Source organism: Mesoplodon mirus, assembly GCF_964341445.2.
Source record: "Mesoplodon mirus genome assembly, contig: SUPER_3_unloc_1, whole genome shotgun sequence".
NCBI lineage: Eukaryota > Metazoa > Chordata > Mammalia > Artiodactyla > Ziphiidae > Mesoplodon > Mesoplodon mirus.
The window spans coordinates 4,933,787-4,958,378 of NW_028295818.1; the positions used below are offsets into that span (position 1 = coordinate 4,933,787).

The 24,592-nt window shown below is 39.8% G+C and overlaps 1 pseudogene across 1 annotated transcript in view; it reads right to left on the bottom strand.

Moving 5' to 3' along the window:
- Window positions 1-4,999: 4,999 nt before the first annotated feature.
- The window catches only part of LOC309801620 (piwi-like protein 3), a 34,870-nt pseudogene continuing 15,277 nt past the window's right edge, over window positions 5,000-24,592 (bottom strand). Inside the window, exons 4-15 of the transcript in view lie at window positions 19,337-19,463; window positions 19,012-19,129; window positions 18,178-18,292; window positions 16,823-17,001; window positions 16,309-16,381; window positions 10,442-10,626; window positions 10,213-10,316; window positions 8,156-8,226; window positions 7,643-7,796; window positions 6,816-6,936; window positions 5,816-5,969; window positions 5,000-5,134 (exon numbers count right to left, since the gene is read on the bottom strand). The product of the transcript in view is annotated as a piwi-like protein 3 (transcript). The remainder of the gene's footprint in view (window positions 5,135-5,815; window positions 5,970-6,815; window positions 6,937-7,642; window positions 7,797-8,155; window positions 8,227-10,212; window positions 10,317-10,441; window positions 10,627-16,308; window positions 16,382-16,822; window positions 17,002-18,177; window positions 18,293-19,011; window positions 19,130-19,336; window positions 19,464-24,592) is intronic.

The following is a 24,592-nucleotide window of genomic DNA, read 5'->3' on the forward strand; positions in this document are numbered from 1 at the left end:
GGTTTTTTTTTCTTTTGTTGTTTTTTTGCTATTGACTTTTCTGGGGGAATTCACTAAAGTGTATTCTGTGTCGTGTGTGACCACTGTCGTCCCTGTTTGGTTACTTGGTGGTCATTTGTTGACTGGATAGAGATTTCATTAACAGCCTGGAACCAAGAAGTCACCCAATCTTTACTGAGGGGCTCTGTGAGCATGGGGATTTTTGTCTTAACACTCAGCCAGGCAGTGGAAATCCCCACCTAAGCCTTCACTTCCTGCTTGTGCAGAATGGCAAGGTCAGCCAGAGGTGAGAGCTTAGAACCTTCCCAGGTCTTTCCTGAGCATGTGCACAGCCCTGAGTATGTGAGCCAATTCCTCATAATAAATCTCCTTCTATCTCTTTTTGTTTCTCTAGAGAACTCTGACTAGCTCAGGCTCCGCATGACCTCTACAGCCAAATGCATACTTCTTAGAATGTGTCAACTTTACAACATGGCTGCACCCTTCCTTCATCTCATCCAGACACATCTAGAGTCACTTCTCCTGACCCTGTCCCTACCGCCATCTGCCACACTTAGGCCCAGTGCAAATTCTATTATTTACTTGGATGAACAACCAAAAAAATTTTTTTCTGTTGTTGACATATGCTGTTACCAACACCTAGAGCATTTCCCCCCTCATTTCTCCTTCTAGCTCATTTCCATAAATCCTAAAGATATCACCCTCTGGGGTCAGGTTTCTGTGTCCTAAATGCTTCCCCCAAGCCCAAACCCTCACTGGGGATTTAACTCAATTTGTGCTCCCAAGGCACCCTTCTAATTCTCACACCGTTGTGTTCAGGGACTGGTAGAAAAAGGTGAAGGTGGGGCTTTGGAGGCACAATTGAAGAGACTGACATCCAAAAACATAAGCTGTGTGAGAGCATTACTGTTCTAGCGTTAGGGACCCCAGGAAGTGGCCAATATATGCTGTAATGGTGGATAATCCACAGGACTGAAAAATTAGATCATTGCATGGAATTGAAAGATTGTTAGGAAGAAGTTGGGTAAGTAAATGTCCCTTTAGCTATTCTTGGCATTAATTGTTTACAGTTCCTTTATGGAAAAAAATCGGAGGTTAAATAAACATTTAACCTAGCTCCTCTTCATTAATAAATACATGTAATACACATCATCAAGTAGATCCCAGTAGGTTTAGAACTGTGCTGCATATAAATATTTTTGAATGAGTAATTCTAAACATCCTTAACTGGATTTATTGAGTTTTGTTGGCAGTCCCAACTTTAAAAAGCCCCTTCAAGTACCCAATATTGTCTACTCCATATCTCCTCAGGGATCCATTGCTCCCCGATGCTCTGGGCAGCGAGTAGGTAGCCTGAAGCCCAAAGGTCTTTCTCTCACTTCCCTGTGGACCTTGAGCACAATGCAAGCACCAAGCTGCTGTCCCATGCTGAGCACTAATAATTAGCCTCATCTCCAGGCTGGAGACCAGAGAGAGAGAAGCCAGTCTGCCTTGACCCAGAGCCCACGAATCTCTCTGTGATTCCTGAGAGTGGGTTAACATACTTGTGGGTCAGGAGTGTGAGGACACAGCCTGAGTGTTGCTGCAGCCAAGCTGCTCCCTGGTTGCCCACATTGTTGCTATTTCCAGTACAGGTGATGGTGGCCATCTGTCCTGGGCCCTTGGATGCTGAGGGTGGCTAAGTCAGCCCTGCCTGGGCCAAAGACCCTAGAGGGAGAGAGGGAAGAGTGAGCCAAGTGAATGAGGGTACAGGGCAGAACTGAGGGGTCCCCCACAAATATTCCACCCAGAACAGGTCAGCCCTCACCTATGCAGAGAGGGAGGAGAATGATGAGGAGAGGGGTGCAGGTCATGGGGCAGGTGCTCAAGAGCTGTGCTGCCTGAGACTCCAGTGGGTGCTCCCCTAAGTCTCTCTTATTCTGAGGCACCCATTGGAGGAAGGAGTTCCTACATTCACATGTGTCCCTGTTCCCCGACACGCTCAGCCCTGGACAATGTCTCTGTGGCAGGTTAATGGCCCCTCCAAAGATGTCTATGTTCTAATCCTTGGATTCTACCCAAATGTTGCCTTATATGGGGAAAGGGAATTAAGGTTGCAGATGGAGCTAGGCTGCCTATCAGCTAACATTAAAATAGGGAGAATATCCTGGATTATCCAAGCGGTCCCAACATCTTCACAAGGGCCATTAAAAGTGGAAGTGGGAGGCAGAAGAGTCAGTGTCAGTGGGATATGAGAATGACTCCGTTGGCCATTGCAGGCTTTGAAGATGGAAGGGGGGCCAGGAGGCAAGGAATGCAGACAACTTCTGGAAGCTAGAATGAAGGAAACAGACTCCTACAGCCTCCAGAAAGGAATGCAGCCCTGCTGATATTTATTTTAGCCCAGTAATGCCCACATCAGACCTCTAACTCAGAGTCAGGAAATTCATTATTCTTAGATTATATATTATATTGCTGCTTAGGCCAAATTCATTCCTAAGCTACTCAGTAACGTGAAACTTAGGTACTATGATACACTGGAGAAAGTTTATCTATAAGCCTTTGGAACAATAAAGCTTTCTCCTAGGAATATATTTTGTTTGTTTTGTTTTTTTGCGGTATGCGGGCCTCTCACTGCTGTGGCCTCTCCCAATGTGGAACACAGGCTCCAGATGCACAGGCTCGTGGCCATGGCTCACGGGCCCAGCTGCTCTATGGCATGTGGGATCTTCCTGGACTGGGGCACGAACCCGTGTCCCCTGTATCGGCAGGTGGACTCTCAACAACTGCACCACCAGGGAAGCCCACTTTCCCCTAGAAATATTTGATACCCAGTTTCCTTCATCTAATTTATAAAGGACTAGTAGGCTAATAAAGTCAGATGGTGTCCTGGTCACAATATTTCTATTCATCTTACAAAAGCAACAATTTTTTCTAATCAGTAGATTAAGAAGCCCAAGACCATATTTTTAATAACGACTGAATTCAGTGATTTTAACATGAATACCTTTATTGAATCACATTTTAAATTTATAATTCTAGACATTATAGTTTTGTGAATAAATAATATTTGTATTGCATTTATAAGAAATGTTCAGAAAGTTCTCATTACTTTGAATTTGTTCCAAGTGATTTTTGTAGCTCTCTAGAAATGTACTACCATAAATGTATTATCATAAATCAAATTCTAGCTTTAGAAAAGAATGTGTTATCTTTAATCATGGAGACCATATCCTATATTATATTTATCATTATTAGCAATACAGCTAGGTAGGACGTTACCTGGATTACAGTATATTTAAAAGAATTGTTTTAATTTTGTTTCTTATAAGATGGGTTCAAATTGCAAACCTAAATTGATTAACCTATAATCAAAGCAATTATATTGTTTTTAAACATATCCTTTTTGATGTATTTGAAGCCCCCTAACTACCCCACCTCAAAAAAAAAACACTCTAGGAGTATAAGAGAACAAAAGTTTCACATATTGTTTTTTAAATAAATAAATAAATAAATAAATTAATTAATTATTTTTGGCTCTGTTGGGTCTTTGTTGCTGTGTGCGGGCTTTCTCTAGTTGCGGTGAGTGGGGGTTACTCTTCATTGTGGTGCACAGGCTTCTCATTGCGGTGGCTTCTCGTTGTGGAGCATGGGCTCTAGGCGTGTGGGCTTCAGTAGTTGTGGTGTGTGGGCTTAGTAGCTGTGGCTCGCGGGCTCCAGAGTGCAGGCTCAGTAGTTGTCACGCCCAGGCTTAGCTGCTCCATGGCATGTGGGGTCTTCCCAGACCACGGCTTGAACCCGTCTCCCCTGCATTGGCAGGTGGATTCTTAACCACTGAGCCACCGGGAAGTCCCTCATATTGTTTCTTAAGTCTATTTAAAGATAGTTTTAAGTGGAGAGAGAAAAAAAATGTGTCTGCTTTCAGGAAAAACATGATAGCTTCATTTAAACAACTTATTCAAGACTTTCTTCTGATGATGATACAGCTAACACAATAATGTCACTCTTAGACATGCACAAGAGAATGAATTAAACAGAAATGCTAACAAAGCCCTTAATTTACCTTCTTTGTGGAAAAAGTGACAAAATATTACATTCCTGAGCCACCAACTTTTAAATCGCAAAGCTCTCCTTACTGCAGCTCCACCAGAAAAAATTCAGATTCCCATGCAGGTACAAAGAACAAACTATTTCATACATAGGTTGTTTCTTTCATACAAAATATTACACACAAATAAATTCCCATTTAATTTTGCCACTTTTATGTCTTTGTTGTCCTTGAGAAAAAGGATGTTACAAAAATAAAGTAGGTATGATTTTCCAAGTAGAATTTACTTGTTCATAGATATATATATTCTCCATGTGACTAATGACCAACCTTTTTAAAAAAATTTATTTATTTATTTATTTATTTATTTTTGGCTGCGTTTGGTCTTCATTGGTGTGTGCAGTCTTTTCTCTAGTTGTGGTGAGTGGGGGCTACTCTTCATTGTGGTGCACGGGCTTCTCATTGCGGTGGCTTCTCTTGTTGCAGGGCATGGGCCCTAGAGTACGTGGGCTTCAGTAGTTGTGGCATGTGGGCTCAGTAGTTGTGGCACATGGGCTTAGTTGTGCCACGGCACGTGGGATCTTCCTGGACCAGGGCTCGAACCCGTGTCCCCTGCATTGGCAGGCAGATTCTTAACCACTGCACCACCAGGGAAGTCCCCCAACCTTTACAATTAGAGCAGCATTGCTTGGAGTACAGAATATTCAGGCATGTTTAATCATAAAGTCCTTGTAACACATTTGAGAGGTAAATTGTAAAACAAAACTCTCACTGTCAGTTCTCCCGCCTGGAGAAGAGAAGCCTCATGTTAAGTTAGTGGTAGTATTGAAAATAGCATAACACACTTGGAGTCTCATCCATGTCCAGTCAAGAATGGTTTTAAACTCTGATCGTGCATCTAGGAAAAAAATTTCAGATGTACAGATGCAGAATGAGAAAATAAATTTACAAATTGTGGTTTTCAACATCCCATCATGCTTTCTTCTCTATGTTAAAGGTAAAAGAGACTTTTGACAGAGATCCATGTGGTTCTTGGTGAAGACTCTGGCCCACCAGGTAAGCCAGCTTATGGGCATAATGGCAAGGAGCAGGAACTCGGATGATACCCTTTAGGAGAAAGATCAACTAAAAATTTTTTTTTACCTTTATATCTACTTTCCCTAAGTTTAAATTTTTATGGATATCCAAGGTTCAAAAAGTAGATTCAATTTTGAACAGTTTCACAGATCTGAAGGAAAATCAGTATCAAAAAATACCATAGCCATTATGGAGAACAGTATGGAGCCTCCTTAAAACTAAAAACAGAGCTACCATATGACCCAGCAATCCCACTCCTGGGCGTATATCCAGAAAAGATGAAAGCTCTAATTCAAAAATATGCATGTACCCCAATGTTCATAGCAGCACTATTTACAATAGCCAAGACACAAAAGCAACCTAAATGTCCATCAGCAGATGAATGGACAAAGATATGGTAGGTGTATACAATAGAATAATACTCATTCATAAAGAATGAAATAATGCCATTTGCAGTAACATGGATGGACCTAGATATTATCGTACTAAGTGAAGTAAATCAGAGACAAATATTATTTGATATCACTTACATGTAGAACCCAAAAAATAGCATACAAATGAACTTATTTTTATTTACAAAGCAGAAACAGACTCACAGCGACAGAAAACAAACCTATGGTTTCCAAAGAAGAAAGTGCAGGGGGGAGCAATAAATTAGGAGTATAGGATTAACAGATGCACATTACCAAATTAAAGAAAAAGAATACTTACTAAAAAAGTGTAATACATGTGGCATAGTATGTAAGTTAGACTCTGTACTGCATCTGGGCTCAAGTAAAGCATGTCATGGATGACATTATAATGAGTGGGAGTGCCAGTGCCAGTGCCTTCTTTCACAGACTGACTCACAATAAAAAAGTCATACCTAGAATTATAGAACATAATTGGTATCAAGCTTATTTTAGAAGAAAAACAATGTAGCAAACCTAGTCTTTGAAGTAACAATTTACAGAAATCTATGATACAGAGTTTCCTTTATATTTAGAAGCCTGGCTAAATTTTGAGCAATGATTTGCTAAAGCAAATCCACAAAGGACAGTGAAATCATTGACAATAACACTCATGGGATTTAAACTCACAAGCATATGCACTGATGCCTAGAGGCAGCAAACATCAAATTATCATGTTCGACATGGTCATAGGTAATGTGATTCAGAGATTTAGGGAAAGATCGGAATATCCATCTCTGCAAATCACCAGAATATATTCAAACTAAGTTATATAAGTGGTAAGGTTAACCAATTTATTGTAAATATTGAATGTTTATGTCATTTTATGTTAATTGTACTTTTCATTTGCTTTGTTTTCTTCAATCCTTTCATGCCTTCTACTAGAAAAATCAATGTTTCTGCCTTCAAATTTAATTCATTTCTCCCTATCAGTTGGTATGAATGTCCTGTTTTATTTCTTGCTGTGGTTTTGCATAACTTTCTTATTTGCATAATTCACTTAGAAGTCTAAAGTTAACCAGAAGTTCTAGCCTTCTTCCTAACAACTGAATCATAGAACGATCAATAAATATTTGTCTGTTTTTAAAATTCTCTGAAAAACAAAATGATTGAAGACAGAAAAAATTATCATCTAATATACCTATCATTTTTAACCTTCTTTAGGTCAATTCTTCCTTTCTCGTCCAAATCATGCAAACCTTAAAAAACTCTGTTACTATTTAAATAAAAAGGAATCTTTAAAATAAAGAAAGATGGCTTACCATTCCATCCTAGTCACCTCTAAATCAATAACTGTTCCTGGAGATGGATTGTCAAGTCTTCATCCTTTTCAATAAAAAATCTGATGTTTGTTTCTTCACCACGATGAAAGTTAGTCTGACACTTAAAAGATTAAAATCAATGTCACTCTGTTTGCTTTGCATTATCTCAGAAGCATTCAGAGTGTCAAAAACAGCCCACACATAGGAGCCATTAAAAGGAGTCTGCAGATGGTATCTCTCCACACACCCCAATTTTACTGTCTTAGCTCCAAGAGCCTGATTCAGGAAGTAAAGGAGGAGGTTTCTATTCATAGCCATTCAGATCCTAGGGGAAGCGTCCCTTCCTCCCAAAGTCAGGATTACTAGTACTGTCTGTGCTGGGCGCCAGGCTTCACTGACAAACAGGTGAAGCCAGAGAAGGGAACTGAGAGGAATCCCCAGTCCTGGGACGTACAGAACTCCAGGATAAAGGATCTGGATAGTACAAACCATTGACAGGCTATGTTCATGGATTTTTAGGAATATCTGAGGTTAGCAAGCCCTCCTCCATCAAGGTTTGGAAGGAGATTAGAAAAAGAGAAGAATCATGCGGTTCCATATGGGGAAACAACCTGCTACTGCAAGGCTTCAGTTCTGCTTTCTCCTCTGACATGGGCATGGAACACAAAGTGGGAAGGGTCTGTTTTTTTCTCCCCACCCATCCACTGAAGCCCTCTGTATCCAGCTTTCCAATTCACACATCACAACTGTTGTAGATATTTCCCCCTGCCCCCGGAAACTAAAATGTAAAGCTTACAAAATCTGCACTTAATGAGTAATATACCCACTTGTGTCCTCTGTAAGCATTTTCTAAGTAGGACTCCATCTGTTTTAGTTCTTGGTCAATCAGTGCTTGAAACTGTCCATCTCCCACTCCAACTCGATGCACAATGGTAGAATGTGGCAGAGATGAATTTTGTTCATACCAGAGCTTCAAGGCAGCTGAAAGGAAGTCAGAAACACATATAAATAAACCATAACTTGGAACAAAGTGGCCACTGTTTTTGACAACTTCTATGTTCATTTGTCAACATGGTAGCTTTCAGGACACTGCTTAAATCTTCAATCTAGTCCATACTTAACAACAGTATGAAAATTTTGAGCCAGATAATTCTTTGTGGTGGTCAGGGACAGGGAGTGTTGCTGTCCCATGCATGGTAAGACATTTAACAGCATCCCTAGCACTCTATCCCCATTGTGACAATGAAAAATGTTTTCACTCATTGCCAGATGTCCCAGGTGGGGGGACAGTATCTCCACCAGTATAGACTCAAGCCCTCCAGCTTCCACCAGGCACTGACTATGCAAACAGGTTGTCAGCCCATTGACAAGCTCCTGCCCCGATTGCTGGATGATGCATTGAGAGAACCACCTGTATGGAGAAAAATAAGCCATTAGTTTGGAAAACAAGATTAATTCAGAATCAAAATGATGAAATTAATCCATGACCAAAAAAAATTCACTATCAGTGGTTGAGGACCCAATTAAAGATCCATTCTTCATCCTGCTGTAGAGATCCAAGTATTGGTCTCTTCACATATCTTAGGCATTTTGTAACATTTTGCATGCACACAAAGAGTAAGAATGGAAACATTTGTTAACATTAACTACAAATTATACATGCTTTGAATACATATGACTCATATTGTTTCAGCTCCTGGGGAATTCCACAAAGTGCAAACCCAGTGTTTTTCTGGAGACTCCTACTTCTAGTTCAATGTCTTAAACAATGGTTCATCCATATGAATCTGCTTTGGAGGGAGCAGTTTGCTTCAAAACAGTAATAGCTATTGTGACCACTGCTCAATGTATCAAGTAAAATCACCTGTTTGTCTAGAGTTTCTATCCCCTTATTGCGTTTTTGTTTACTTCAGAGTATTAGGATGACCTGATAGGGTATGATGTATGTTTGCCTCTTCATCTGAATCTGTACTCCGATGGATGGGATCAGGTATTTTGGCTTTACATTTTCACTGCTGCATTCTCAGTATTTACACATAGCAAGTGCTCAAAAATATCTATTGCATGAATGCAAGCTTAACTTTTTACCTATTATCACAACATTTTCTACTAAAAAAGGCAGAGTAAATCCATGTTACTGTATTTAGAGTATGACTGGAAAAAAAAGATCCTTAAAGGATACTGTGGAATTATACTTGGTGGGCCACAAACAACATTGAACATAGTGGTGGTTTGTGACTGTCCCACATACCATAATGCACAAGAGAAGAATATGCAAACCCATCTGCACTATGGGTTTTATTTTCTACTCTAAGCACAGAAAAAAGAAGGTCCCTGGAGAAAAGGAGAATCATAGGCTATAGAAGCACATCTCCTTATTCAGGTACATTATATACAAATGTATGAAGACAAGATCTTATGATACCTACAGGCCACTAGGTATGTTCCCATAGGTGTCTTCACCCACGTATATCCTAAGTGCTTCCTCATGTGTCCCTATGCAGAGGCTCACTGATCAAATCCTGCGGTTGGCAGAATTCTACCTGTCCTCATCCTTGGAACTTGTGAACATACTGAGATCTAGCCCCTGTGATGATGTTATATGGCACAGTTGACTTTAGGATAAGGAGAGTCTCCAGATGGATGATATCCGACCTCATGAGCTCCTTTAAAATCAGCAAGTTTTCTTTGGCTGATGACAGAAGAGGAAGATGGAGAGATTCAAAAGAGAACAAGAGCACAGTGTGAATTGGCGGGTTGGAAGTTGGAGGGGAGGCAAGGAGCACATCAGAAGGAATGTGGATGGAAAGCTAGAAGCTGAGACTAGCTGTAGGTGACAGCCAGCAAGGAAGTGGGGTCCTCTGTCCCACAATCACAAGAAAATTGGCTCTGCCACATCGGCGTATGCTGGGAAGAGGATCCCAAGCCTCCAGGTGAGAATGTGGCTTCTGTGACACTTTTAACTTAGCCTTGGGACTTCCCTGGTTGTCCAGTGTTTAAGAATCTGCACTTCCTCCTCAGGGGGCATGGGTTCAATCCCTGGTCAGGGAACTAAGATCCCGCATGCTGCGCAGTGCAGCCAAAAAACAAAATCTTGGCCTTGTAAGGCCCTGAGAGCCACGCAGTGCCCAACATCTGACCCACAGGACTGTCCATGGTCATGTGAGTGTCGTCTTAAGCTGCCATATTTTGTCATAGTTGTTAGGCAGCAATAGAGAATGATCAGAGGCTTCCATACAGAATGTTCTGGGAGCCTGACTTTGCCAGAAGATCAGGAGAGCACATCTCTAAGAACAACTTGCCCATGGAGCTTGCCAACAATGTGTGTTAGGTCCGCCTCTCCTATCTGGCCTCCAGATAGCTCCCCACTAAACACTGTCTGCCAAAGCTTACCCACCGCATCAAGTCTGGATCGATGCTTGCCACAAATCCTGCGACTGACTTCCGTCGATGTACAATACCATGGAAACAATCGATAATGATGAACATTGCATTCTGCAACTTAAATTTTAAACCAGGTAGCAGCTTGAGTTAGAACACAAAGCAAATTTCCAATTAAATAGGACCTTAACAAATTCTACCAAAGACAGATGAAAGCAAGAGAAGGCAACAAAATCCCCACGTACTTCTATATCCACCTTCCAGAGGGCACCTCCTAGCTTGCAGTTCATCTGTAGGGAAATCTTTGTAGTGATGGTCTCTCTAAGGTCCGTTTCAACACACACTGGCTTGGAATCGGGTAACTGACACACAGATATCTTTTTATGCCTTCATAAATTTCTTTATTTTCAGTGGGCAGCAAGAAAAGGACCTTGAAAGAAAGCAAACATGACATTCCCCAAAATGCAAGAACACAGTGATGTGAGAAATGGATGCGTGTCGAGGAAGCTATATAGGTGGAGCACTGACAAAGTAGAGACTATTTATTAAATAGATATCTGAATCCATGAGGGTGAAGGGTCTAGAATCACACTGCATTCAACAAGTGTGAGTGTGAGTGTATGGAAGAGACAGGCTGCGAGACAGGCATTTGGCAATATGCATCGATCCTTTAAACTTGCAAAACCCTTTCATCCTAGTCATTCCATTCCCAGGAGTCATTCCATTTCCAGAAGTTTATCATGAAGTCAATATGGGTGGGTTAAAAACACAGACTGATCTATACCGTCCTCAGGACAGTCACCGTTGATGGGATGATGGCTCTGTGTGGGCACTTCCCAAGCATTCTACTTGATTCACTTAATTCTCTCACCAATCGACTGAGATAAATACTATTATCTGCCCCCACCAGCAAACAAGCTTGGGGGCTGTTATGGAAACTGCCTGATTTACAAGCAGCAGAGCAAGTTTCCAAACCCTCGCCAGGACCTTCAGTAGGACACTGAGCAGTTAGGAAGAGAGGCTACTGCTTGCCTTGTTTCTGACTAATGGGAAAAATCATCAGTATATTCTTTTGAACATAATGATGCTTATAGAAGTTTTTGGCAGACGTTCTTTATCAGATTAGGATAATTCTTTTCTCATTGTAGATTAAGTGAGTTTTTCTTTTCACATGAAGAAGTATGAGATTTTATTAAATGCATTACCTGCATGGACTAAGAAATATTCACCACACTATAATTCACCACACTAACCAGTTTTTTTGAAAAATATAAACAACCTATTTCGAACTTAGTGGCCCACTCTAGCCCATGGTGTTCTCCTAATATTTCCTTAACCACCAGCAAATCTCTAATAATGAACTCTTTTTATTCCTAGTGTTGTTGAGACTTACTCTTTTTCTTTATTCTTGACAGTATCTAATTTTAACTTTTCCAAAGCTTTAGATTTATTTGCAGATTGTTTTCTATTTAGTTTCTCTTTTTACTGTTGATTTCATTCATTCTATTTTACTTTGGTTGACTTGGTTCTTGGTGCATTAAAATCCAGACTTCATTCCCAGTGTATTCGTCAAGGGCTGTTGGTCTCATTTCTAGTTTGCTGTGTCACCCACGTTTTGATGCCTAGTACTTATTTATATAGTCCCTCGGTTGTAAGAGTTTAATAAATTTCCATTATTCTCTCTAATATCACTGTTACTTAAAAAAATAATGGTTTCTTCAGGTGTACGTGGTTTAATGATTTCTAATTGTAATGTACTGTGGTCAGTGTATGTGGTCGATAGGATCCTGGTCCTACATTATTTGGCTAGGTTTCTCCAAGCCCAGTGTGATCAGTTGAAGACAAAGACAAAATGAACTTATAGATGCACTTTTAAAGAGCACCTAATCTTTTGAGTCCATATTTTATACACACACACACACACACATGCATGCCCACGTGCACGCACACATCTCCCTGTCTCTCCTTCCTCTCTCTCTCTCTCTCTCTCTCTCTCTCTCTCTCTATATATATATATATATATATATATATATATATATATATATATATATATGTGAGTAGGTTAATAGGTCAAGCTTTTAGGTACAAGTTTAAAATCTTCTAGATTCTGTTTTTTTTTTAAATCTGCTGATCTGAGTTTCCTGAGAGTGGTCAGCTAATATTGTCTCCTAAAATTTCAGCTTCTGGAATAGCATGGACCTGTCTCCTCTTAAGAGCTATTCAAGCTGATGAAGATATAGAAACATGCCTGTTTCAGGCTCAGCCAGTTTAACAAGGCAATAAAGAATGATAGGATTAAGATAGGAGAGAAGTAGGGACCCAGAGAGGTGATCCCAGCAACTGAGGCTGCATTCTCTCCTGAGGTATCTGTCCATCCCAGTAAACATGGCTGAGAGGTTGGGAGGCTCTGAAAAGACTAACAGCCTCTCCTCAAAGAGGGAGAAGGACAGAAATCAAAGACCAGGTCCTGCCAAGGAAAGGGTACTCGTGTTAAATCTTGAGCCTACCACTCTAAACAGATTCGATTTATAATACTATGCTTTAAAGACATGAAGCTATGAGAATGTTCCAGCTGATGGTGGGTGTGTACCACCTTGGTATAACCATTTAGAAATCTGATTAGCAGCATCTAGTGACAAGGAACATTCTTCTCCCAGGTACATCCCAGCAGAAATGCATACATATGAGCACTAAAGACAAGTACAAAAGTAGTCATGATAGTAGTCATGATTATTTGTAGTAATAGCAAAACTACAAATATCCCAAATGTTTGACAATAGGATGCATTAAGTTAAAAACAATGGGTTACTATCTAGAGCAAGAGAACAAAAAACTACAGCTACACCCAACAAAGATAAACCTCAATGCTGAGCCAAAGAAAAACCAACACAAGACTGAAGCCACATGGCTCTTTAGGTAAAGTTCAAGAACAGACAACATTAAGCTATGGTGATAAGAAGTCAGGGAAGTAGTTTCTTTCGTAGGATAGTGAGTGTGAAGGGGACAAAGTGAGCATCCAATGAGATTAAAAGATTATGATCCATTAAATAAGAATCCATGAGTCTGTGTTTACATAAGTAAGAATGAAGAGCTCTTCCTTATAATAAAATATCAACTAATAAATATAGAAGGGATATTGGAAACATAGACATCACTATTTGGTGAGACTATGTTAACTAACAACTGTTTCAGACAAGAATCCTTAATGGATGCTAAAATTAATGAGTGAAACTTCAATGAGAAACAGAACATTTGCATAGTCTCAAAGTGTCGCACCATAATAACTTTAATCAATTACAAAGGGATAAAACAGTAACTTTATAATGGTGAAACCTACCAGACCTCAACTTAATCAAATGAGCAAAATTACAATGACCAGTTAATACAGCAGAAACTAACACAACACTGTACATCAACTAAACTCTAATAATGATAAAAAATTATTACATGGAGAGCTGATGACTTAAACCATGAAAAGAAAAAAAAAAGACCAGTTAAATCAACATCATGGTCTTCCAAATATGATGGATTTAGTAAACCATAGAATACTTCTGTGATATTCTGCAAGAATGCATTACCTGAATCTAGTCATAAGGAAATGGGCAAACCTATATTGAGGATTGTTCCATAAAATAACTGGCCAGTACACTTCTAAAATGTCAAGGCCATAAAACCCAAAGACAGATTGAAGATACTTCCCAGATTAAAAGAAGACTGAAAAAGCCTGTTGGTTAGATGCCTCAGGTGACCCTTGATGGACCAAAGAATTTATTTTGCTGTAAAAAGGAATGATTGGAAGAATTTGGATTAGGGGTATAGATCAGATAAATGGCTCAGGAAAAAACATATATATACACATGTAACTACTATGAATAATGACACGTGTATATATATACATATATATGTATATATAGTGAGAAGGAAAGAATGATTATATGTAGGTAGATATAGAGAGGGAGAGAATGATTATAGGAATGTGCTAAAATTTACTGGTTGGGAAATCTGGATGATGGTTATTGAGAGATTTGTACTGTCTTTGCAACTCTTCCTGTAAGTCTGAAAATATAAAGTGAAAAGAAAAAAGTTTTAAAATATTCAGGAAAATAGATAGTGGAGGTTTTAGATTGGATTGGTGTGTACTCATTTTTAAACAGAAAATTTGTAAAAGATTCTCTATTTAAAATAACAGGGACTATGTTCACAGTTGCCATTTTTACTGCCAATATCTGATTTTGAGGAATAGGTTATTAATGTTATGTGTAAGAGGGCTATTTTTATTCTTTTAGCCTTAAATTATTAATACAGTGCTAGATTGCTTTTCCTTCCTGGTTTTAAAATTGTCTATAGTTTACCTATGCTTTTATTTCCTCTATTTCTGCCTTACTCCACCAGCTCACACGTTTATAGGAATTAAATTCTTTACTATTCCCAAACTATGTGAGTACTTATGAACTCTTGGTAGTGTTACCACCAATTCATATTAATATTTGGGAAGTTAATGTTTAATTTGGGATATAATATAAATATTTGACTTGATGTCTTCCCATCACATTCAGTGGATTACCTTACACAGCCTGGTTCTGGCCCCCACCCAGCGCCACACAGCGTTTGAAATTTGTGAGCCACATGGCTTCACCCCTGCTTATATACGAGAATTCCCCTCTGTTCCTGGTCTAGGGAGACTTACATTTGTGCCAGAAGATGTTTTACACATAATTTCCAGTTCCTATTTTATTGGTCATTCCCAGTTGTTTGGAATGCATAAGATTGTAGGCATGCTCTCCCCACCATTTGAAAAGATACCTTAAAATATTTAAGGGACTGCCCTGAATAAAAGATATTGTTCCAAAAAGCAAAACTAGGATAAATTAGTAAAAGTGGGGCAAATTCCCATTCAAGTTTCAGATAAACTTTCTTAAGAGAAATTCCCACAATTAGAAAGGCAGTCTTTCACTTTCTAGGCAGATGCTAAATGAACAAAGAAAGTCATGTGATGAGTTGGGATGCAAACCACCACCAAGGCCTCTTGAACTCCATTCTAACACGTGATGCTTTGCTGAGTCCCACCAGAGGCTTCCTTGACCTAGCTGAGCATTTAAGGCTACAGCACCAGAGAAGCATGAAGCATGGCATTCAATCAAAGTAACAGGAAGCAAGACACAGATTTAAGAACAGGATTTCAAAAGTAAGACATTTCATTTGAGTATAATAATGGCTCACAGAAGGTATCCTTCAGAGTAGCCTACAAGGTTGCTTGGTAGAAGCTGAAAGGAGAGGAAAGTCTAGGCTCTATGGAAAAGACAAGAGGAGGAATATCCTGGTTTCAGGATCAAGAAACAAAGATCCCTTTTAAGAGCATCCTGGGGACTTCCCTGGTGGTCCAGTGGGTAAGACTCCACGCTCCCAATGCAGGGGGCCCAGGTTCGATCCCTGGTTGGGGAACTGGATCCCGTATGCCACAACTAAGAGTCCACATGCTGCGACTAAATGACCCTGCATGCCACAACTAAGAAGCCCACATGCCGCAACTAAGACCTGGCACTGCCAAGATAGATAGATAGGTAGATAGATAGATAGATAGATAGATAGATAGATAGATAGATAGATAAATATAAAGAACATCCTGGATGATGAGGGAAGAATGGGAGATGAGTTTGGGAAAAGAATCCAAGGAAGAAAGGAAAAAGATGTTGCTTTAGTAATTCAGATACAACGTAGTGACAACAGATGGGAGAAAGGAAAAATCCCAAGAAAAATACCAGACAAAAGAAAGAACACTTACTGGAAGAGAACAGATCATAGACTTTGCAGGTTACAGCTGGAGAGAGAAATGATGAATGTGTGCCTACCATAATCCATATTACTTAATATTTGTATGGTGTTTTTTAATCTGAGACTTAAAAGATAATTCTAAGTCCTCAAGCCTAAAAGAATGAGCATAACATGGTGATATTAAGTAGTAGCTTAAACCCCAAAGTCTGTATTCAGCTACATTATAGGGGTAAATTTATATTTTCTGGCTGGTTTAGGAAACCAATGGCAACATCCAAATTCTAAAATACATACAAATGCAGCTCACTAAGGACGGGGCACACATCAAATAGACACTTACAATCTGTGTTTTTTGTGAAGCATGTTTTTCAAAGGTGCTTATATAAGAATGGACTGTATCATCTGCTTCAAGCCTAGAAAATAAGTATTTCATCTATACTTCAAAAGTAATGAACAGTGAAACATGTCACATTTTATACAGCCAATGAAACATGATATAAAACAAGGCAAGATAAACTGCCAAGGTAAGTATTTCAGTTGAAGGTTTTTAAGACAAAAACAAGTTCAATTTTTGGAAACAAGACTGGGAAGTAGTTTTTGCTATTCCCTCCTCCCCCGTCCACTCATATCAAGTTGCTAATTCTCATGTCTTCAAGATGTAGCCCAATAGCCAGAAATCCATAGATCACAAAAGCCTGATTTAATATGTGTGGGCTGGAGCAGACTTTACTTTTTTGCTTACACACTTTCAGAGTTTGGATAACGTGACAGATTCCTACAATTTAAGAAGTTTTTCCACTTTCAAATTGCCAGCAATCGATTTTGAAATTGTAGATAATTTCTGCTCTACTTACAGTTTTGCATTTCTGACAATTATGCCCATTTTGGGTGTGATTTTCTGTAGATTCTGCTGAAAGGTAAGGGCTGTTCCATAATTTCCCTTAGTGTAGAGTATTAGCCAATGATCCAGTGACATTGCTCTAAGTACAGGTACCCTTGTGTTTCTTGACCAATCTTCATTATGGTTGTCAAACTGGAAGAGAATTCCAAGACATGGTATAAAACTTCATTAAAAAAAAAGAAAACCAACATCATCTAATATGCAAAGGCAATTATCCATTTACAATCCTTTCCACTGTAAATCTGTGCTATCTCCCATTGAAACATTACCATTTTAAACTTCAGCCATGACAAGATTTTTTAAGTACTTTAAAAATAAGTTTATTATAACTAATGAATACAAAAGCTGACATGTTTTCAAACATGTTTGCAAAAAAAGTAAAGCCCTCCCTTGTTACCCCTCCCCACAAGATACAGAGTAAGAACTTGGACAGAGTTTTACATGAAATCTAAACATGAAATTCTCATTTGTCAGTTGATCCTGAAAAGCTCCAACACATTATATTCTAGGTAAAGGTCCATTAAAATTAAGAAATCAACAAACCACTTGCTTTCTACTGTCATTATAATGCTCATTCAAAATGCTGAAGGACAAGAACAGGTAACATAAGATTGCACGTGACAGATATTCAAAGTTCACGGATCTATGAAATCACAAACAACTGAGATGAGAATCCTGGGGTTGGAATTAAACGCTGACTTAAAAAGGCAGTCCAGGTCTTCCCTGGTGGTGCAGTGGTTGAGAGTCCGCCTGTTGATGCAGGGGGCACGGGTTCGCACCCCGGTCTGGGAGGATCCCGCGTGCCGTGGAGTGGCTGGGCCCGTGAGCCATGTCTGCTGGCCCTGCGCGTCCAGAGACTGTGCTCCACAGCGGGAGAGGCCGCAGCGGTGAGAGGCCCACGTACCGCAAAAAAAAAAAAAAAAAAAAAAGGCAGTCCAAGGAAATCTATGTACATTGTAGTCTTTCACATCTGGTCTAATGTCAGCTATTTTTCCTTAAGATATAGGTTAGTCACACTAGAATACCATGGGTTATTATGATTTTAGGTATTTGACTCTTAAGGATACATTTGGAAGATCATTTTACTATGAGAGAATGTGCACAATACTAATAAAGATATAATACAGAGTCTACTATATGCCAAGCATGTTACCTGTATTCTTATTAAATGATGGCTTGTCCTCTCATATGGAAATGACAGGTAGTCTGAAAACAGCAGTCATAGTTATGACATGACCGAGTTAGTTCCCCTTTGGGTTGTTACTAATTTGACCCAACTTTGACGTGACAATTCTGCAGCTGTCTTACAATTCTTCTTCCTTGATGAATTCTTACATCTTGCAAAATTCTTCCAGAAAAGAATAAAAACTCTGTCTCAAGTTCCAAATTCCAGTCTCGAAGCTCATTTTGCACAGTATTATTTCTGAAAGAAAAAATATTTCCACATGCTCAAATCCAAGAAAATATGCAGAGGCAATTATCCATTTGCAAAACACAAGTCAGTGTTCCTCTCATCTAAAGTTCCTTATTGCTTGTGTTTTGTGTCAAGATGCTACAGGTAAACTCCCTAAGACTCAATCTTGTCTTTGTTCTCACATTTGTGCAGACACTTAGAATCTATTTCATTCTTAGCCCCTCTTGGCCTCCTCTGACACTGCAATGACAGAAAAAAATAGAGTTGCACCTCCCCACTCCCCAAATATCACTTTCTTCCCAATCGTCACTTTTTTTTTTTTTTTTTTTTTTTTTTTGCGGTACGCGGGCCTCACACTGCTGTGGCCTCTCCCGTTGCAGAGCACAGGCTCCGGACGTGCAGGCTCAGTGGCCATGGCTCACGGGCCCAGCCGCTCCCCGGCATGTGGGATCTTTCCGGACCGGGGCACGAACCGTGTCCCCCACATCGGCAGGCGGACTCTCAACCACTGTGCCACCAGGGAAGCCCCAACTGTCACTTTTTAATTGAAGAATCTGAGATGCCAAGTGATCCACACAGGTCTCCACTTCACACACACAGAAAAGTAGCACTTACCCTGTGCAGCTTGCAGGATCTTAGTTTCCTGACCAGGGATTGAGCCCAGGCCCTCAGCAGTGAAAGCATGGAGTCCTAACCACTGGACAGCCAGGGAATTGCCACGCACTTACTCCCTTAAAGCATCCATGAATGTTAGCAATTTATGCTGCCTTCTACCTGGATCCATCCTCATATAGGTGGACTACTCTCTCATCATTCTGTAGTCTTTATGCAGGTCATCCGTTAAGCCTTAAAAAAAAAAATCCGAAAGATAACACTCCAAACTAGCAAGAATAGATTTCTATTAGAGAAAACTTAACTGTTGTATCCGGAAGAAGAAGAAAATCAGAGAGAGCAAGTCTGGGTCATGTGGAGTCTTGTGAAAATCCTGTAAAGTAATATTGGTGACTTTAAAGAAGGGCTCTCTTTTATGAAAATGGTATAAATCCACAGTACCTGTCAGGTGGCATAGCTCAGGAACCAGCATTATAGGTTGATGGAGTGTGTCCTGTCGGCTCATTTTCCATTTGCCCTTGGTGATCAAAAGTGGCTGATTTAAGGTAGTGACCACTGTACCACAGTGCTGTTCAACAGAAAAACGAACACTGGCATGCCTATTAGCAAAACCTTAGTAACATCAAATAAATAGGTACAAAAGTGCATTTTCGGATCACAAATGGAGGCCTAGAGGTGTGGTGATATTGTTTCCCCCAGTTTAAGAAAGCCTCCAAAACACTCTTAATATTCTCTTAATTTGATGTCCCAGGGATCACTTATAAACATAGATGGCCAAGGAGAGTAGAACACCCACAAAACATAATGGAATCATTGTGCTACCCTTTTTATTATAGATGTAGATGGGTGAGACTTGTGTAGTATGTTTTTCTCACCACAGTAATGCCTTGAAAGTTTCTAAAACATATTGAGAATTTTCAAGAGGATTCCTCTACTAATGGGGGACAAAAAAACCTGGCAACTTTTTAGAGTGGCAATTCCAGATCTATTCCCAACATTCCTCTTACTTTATTTCCCCTAAACCCTTAGTCTCTGCTTCCAGTAGGGAAAGGCATCTTCTAAGACATCACATACAGAAGTTCCTATCCCTAAGGCAGCAAATTCTTGTACAACAGAGTGACTTTACTCCCCAACACAAAGTGGAGATTCTTTGTAGATCTTCCTAAGCTGCTTATTAGCAAGGTCCTCATCAATAAGTTAACCACATGAATTCTGGTATCATCTGTCATTTAAGCATCTGAGAGCTTCAAAAGGAGTTCCAACTTTGGGCAAGAAGACTTCAAATCGAGGTTTCATGGCTCTTTTCTTTTCAAGCTGGGTGGCTACTATTAATTCTCATGCTATTGTTGCAGATTATATATTTTTTCCTTCAAGCACTGTAGTTATTTGAAGGCAGCTAAGATTCACCCCCTATTTCCTTGTCCTAGACCCTTCTTTAAGGAGGGCACTTGTGCAGGTATATACATGCATGTAGAATCATGGCATCATTTTAAGCTTCATCCACAGCTCCTATCACCCAGTTTATCAAAGCCTTTGGACATGCTCTTCCTCCTATAGAGAACTTTAGAAATCACACTTCCCATTTCTTATAGCTTTTGTAAAAAATAAACAAACCTCTAGGGAGGGTGGGAGGGAGATGCAAAAGGGAGGGGATATGGGAACATATGTATATGTATAACTGATTAAATTTGTAAAAAAATATAAAAAATAAATAAAAATAAAAATAAAAAAATAAACAAACCTCAATTAAATAGAGTCAGGAGACCAGAGGGGGAGCTCTCTCATACCCTGCCATGATAGCAGAGCCCAACAGGAAGAAGAAAGACTTCTCTTCTTCCCAGGCAAGACCTTGGCCAATGAAAAGCCATGGTCTCTTTGTTTACTAAAGCCCTTCCAACTTTCTTTTCTCTTCTATGAAAGGGTTCTCCTGTCCTCCTCAAGTGGGACTTGCACATGGCTCACCAGGGTTGCAGACCCCAAATTGCAATTCTCCACTGATCCCAAATAAACCCATCTTTGCTGAAGAAGAAACCTGCAGTCTATTGTTTTAGGTCCAAAAAACAAATCAGTCCTGTTGTCCCTATTTCCATTATTTGAAAGGTAGGATTGTGCCTACTTTCTAATGCCTCATCTATGAATTCAGCAGTTTTTCCCAGATCTCATTATGAGACTCTTATGAGACTCAGCTCCTACCAGGGCATCCTGAGACTACCCTAGTCATTCAAATATTTCAGCACATCCATTTCACTCAAGTAAATCTGCTGGAACCATTTTCTTATGTTTACATGTAAGACTCTATATATCAACACATGCTGAGAAGGTAGTTTGCCTTAATGTGACACACTCTCTCAAATTATTACTAATTCCACTACTCTCTGATTCTAACATGCATGAATTATCTATTACAACCTATGTGTATGAACTACTATGTGTCAGTCATGGTGTAAGGTATAAGAGATATGTATTGCAAAGAGCAGAATCATAGCTCTCCTAGTCCTATGAAACTCATAGTCTATTGGGGAGGGGAGAGATTTATAAAAATAACCCAAATATATAATTACAAATTGGGATAAGTGTTATGAAATACAAGTACATAACAGAAAAGGGTGACCTCACAGAGGCCTGATGTTGCAGGTCAGTGTATGCATGGGAGGGAGGGGTACTGTTGGGATATCCAGAATGGCTCTTTTTTAAAAAAAATTATGAAGTATTGTTGATTTACAATACTGTGTTAATTTGTGCTATATAGCAAAGTGACTCAGTTATACATATGTATATTCTTTTTCATATTCTTTTCCATTATGGTTTATCACAGGATATTGAATATAGTTCCCTGTGCTATGCAGTAGGACTTTGTTGTTGTTCCATCCTATATATAATAGTTTGCATCTGCTAATCCTAAACTCCCAATCTTTCCCTCCCCGACTCCCTCCCACTTGGAAACCACAAGTCTATTCTCTGTACCTGTGAGTCTGTTTGTTTCATAGATATGTTCATTTGTGTCATATTTTAGATTGCACATATAAGTAAATCATATGTCCATCGACAGATGAATGGATAAAGAAGTTGTGGTGTATACACACACACACACACAAGTGAATATTACTCAGTCAGAAAAAAGAATGAAATAATGCCATTAGCAGCAACATGGATGGACCCAGAACGGCTCTTCTTAATCAAAGATCTTTGAGATAAAATTTGTAGGATGAACAAGCAAACATCAGCCTAGGTGGAGGAATCAGCACACATAAACTGAGAAGGAGAGAGGTCCTTAACTCTCTCACAGCCTCACCTCCCTTACTTCCCCAGCTTGCATTCCATAGCCTGTCACAATCACGTCCTCACAAATGCCATTCATTCCTTCACTATGCCTTGATCATGCTACGTTGGCAAGTCTCAAACCCTGGTAAAACCCAGCTGTCTGTTCTGCCCATGCAACCAACAACCAAACCCTGCTGACTGGTTCTAGAGTTAGTCTGCCACAATCTAAAAGGGGTGTTCTGTTCAGATTCCCTAGTTATGCTTCCTACCCGTTCAAAAAACCAGCATTTCACACTTTCTCATCTCTTCTCAAATCTGCTATACATCTCCCTCATCGCTGCCCATCAACTAACTCAGCCAATGGTCTTGCTTCATACTCACTGAGAAGTGAATGTCTGAGGATTCAGACAGGAATACACTTATATTCTGCCCAGTGTTTGCCTTCTCTCTACACATATGTATGTTCTTCTTGCCCTCTGATTACTATGGAGGATGTGTCCTGCTCCAGAAAAGGGTCTGTAATCTCTACTACAGCTATGGATTCTAACCTCTTCTTTCCTTCAGGGATTTTGTTCCTATCATTACCCCTCATTTATCTTGCCTTCCGTATTAACAATTTCTCCTTCTCTAGTTATACCAGGATAAACACACACTGTAGTATTCTCTGACTTAAAAAAATCCTTCATCTACATAGCATTTCTCTTCCCTTCTATGCAAACATTGCTAAATTTTTCCTTCAGTACCCTCCACCTGGACTTCAATGCCCACCATTACACAATTTGCTCTTGGCAGTGAACTCCATGCTATGAAACTCAATATACTCTTCACTGTGTATTTTTCCCCCAGCTCTATTGAGGTATAATTGGTATACAAAAATCTGCCCATAATGTGTACAGTTTGGTGAATTGGGGCATATGTATACGCTCTCATTTAACCTCATCTTAACATTCTACAGAGACGCATATCTTTCTTTCCTGAAATATTACATTCTCTTGGTCATCTATATATTCTGCCTAGGTGACTGCATATCAAAATCCAAGACTAGGTAAGAGCTAATAATTCCCAAAATGAAAACTCCAGGCTTTACACCGTGGGACTCCAGACTCATCAGCATGCCCAAAGAGCATACTTTTTTTACCCCCTTTGGCAGAGAGATGATACTGAACTCACCACATCTGTACACGAAAGAAAAGAGTGTCCACTTAGGTAGGTTCAGGCTATAGGACTGAATTTTAACAAAGAAATATGAGTGAAAGTAGTGCATTAGCCTATCACTTTCAGTCTAAGGGACCTAAGAGCCAGTATGCTGCTTCTACCTCTTTTCTTCTAACATGACAACCTTGGAGTCCTCTTGTTGAGATGGTAGAGCCACAAAATGGTAACAGATGAGATCACTGAGTCTCCCTGACTCTCATTAGACTTTATTCAAGCCAGAAATAAACCTTTTAAAATTAACTTACTGATATTTCAGGTTGCAATTCCATCTGTGCCTATCTCATCCCAGAACAATCTTATTACACTTATTACAACCAAGCCTTCACTATGTCCTCTCCATTTTCACCCACTTCTCCCATCCTGCTCCAGGCCACCATCATCACTTAAGTCAACTGATTTAATAACCTCCTCACTGGTTTTCCTGCCTCCATTTTTACCCCCGTACAGCCCATTCTCTGTATATTAGACAGAAATCTTACAAATATCTACATAATATGATTTTTTTTTCTGTATGCGGGCCTCTCACTGTTGTGGCCTCTCCCATTGCGGAGCACAGGCTCCGGATGCACAGGCTCAGTGTCCATGGCTCACGGGCCCAGCCGCTCCGTGGCATGTGGGATCTTCCCCGGACCGGGGCACAAACCCGTGTCCCCTGCATCGGCAGGCAGACTCTCAACCATTGCACCACCAGGGAAGCCCTACATAATATGATTTGACAATAAAATCCAATTTACTTCTCTAGAGAACACTCCAGCCTAGTTTGGGCTCTGGGTACACCATGCCCACCCCAAAAATAGTGCCTTTGTTCTACCTCTTCTCCCTCATCCGTACCTAGCTCGCTCCTTGCTGCCATTTACATATCAGCTTCACAGAGAAGATATCCATGACCTTGCAGACTAATAGCCACCAGATGTTCTCCATAGTACCACCCAATTTTAATTATCTCCATATCCCTTATAACTATTAGAATAGTTTTCTTCTCGTTTGTCATCTCTCTGTCTGCCATGAGAATGCAAGTGCCTTAAGAGCTGAGAACTAAATAGTCTTACTAATGTATACCCAAGATATACAATAGGCACTCACTAAATGCTTTTGGGATTGAATGAACAAGTAATAAGTGTGGAACACAAATGAGGATAATGTCATAATAACCCTCCCTTGAAGGGATGTCAGAGGGTTATGTACCTGCAATTGTTCCAAGTAGCTATGTTTTGACTCCCA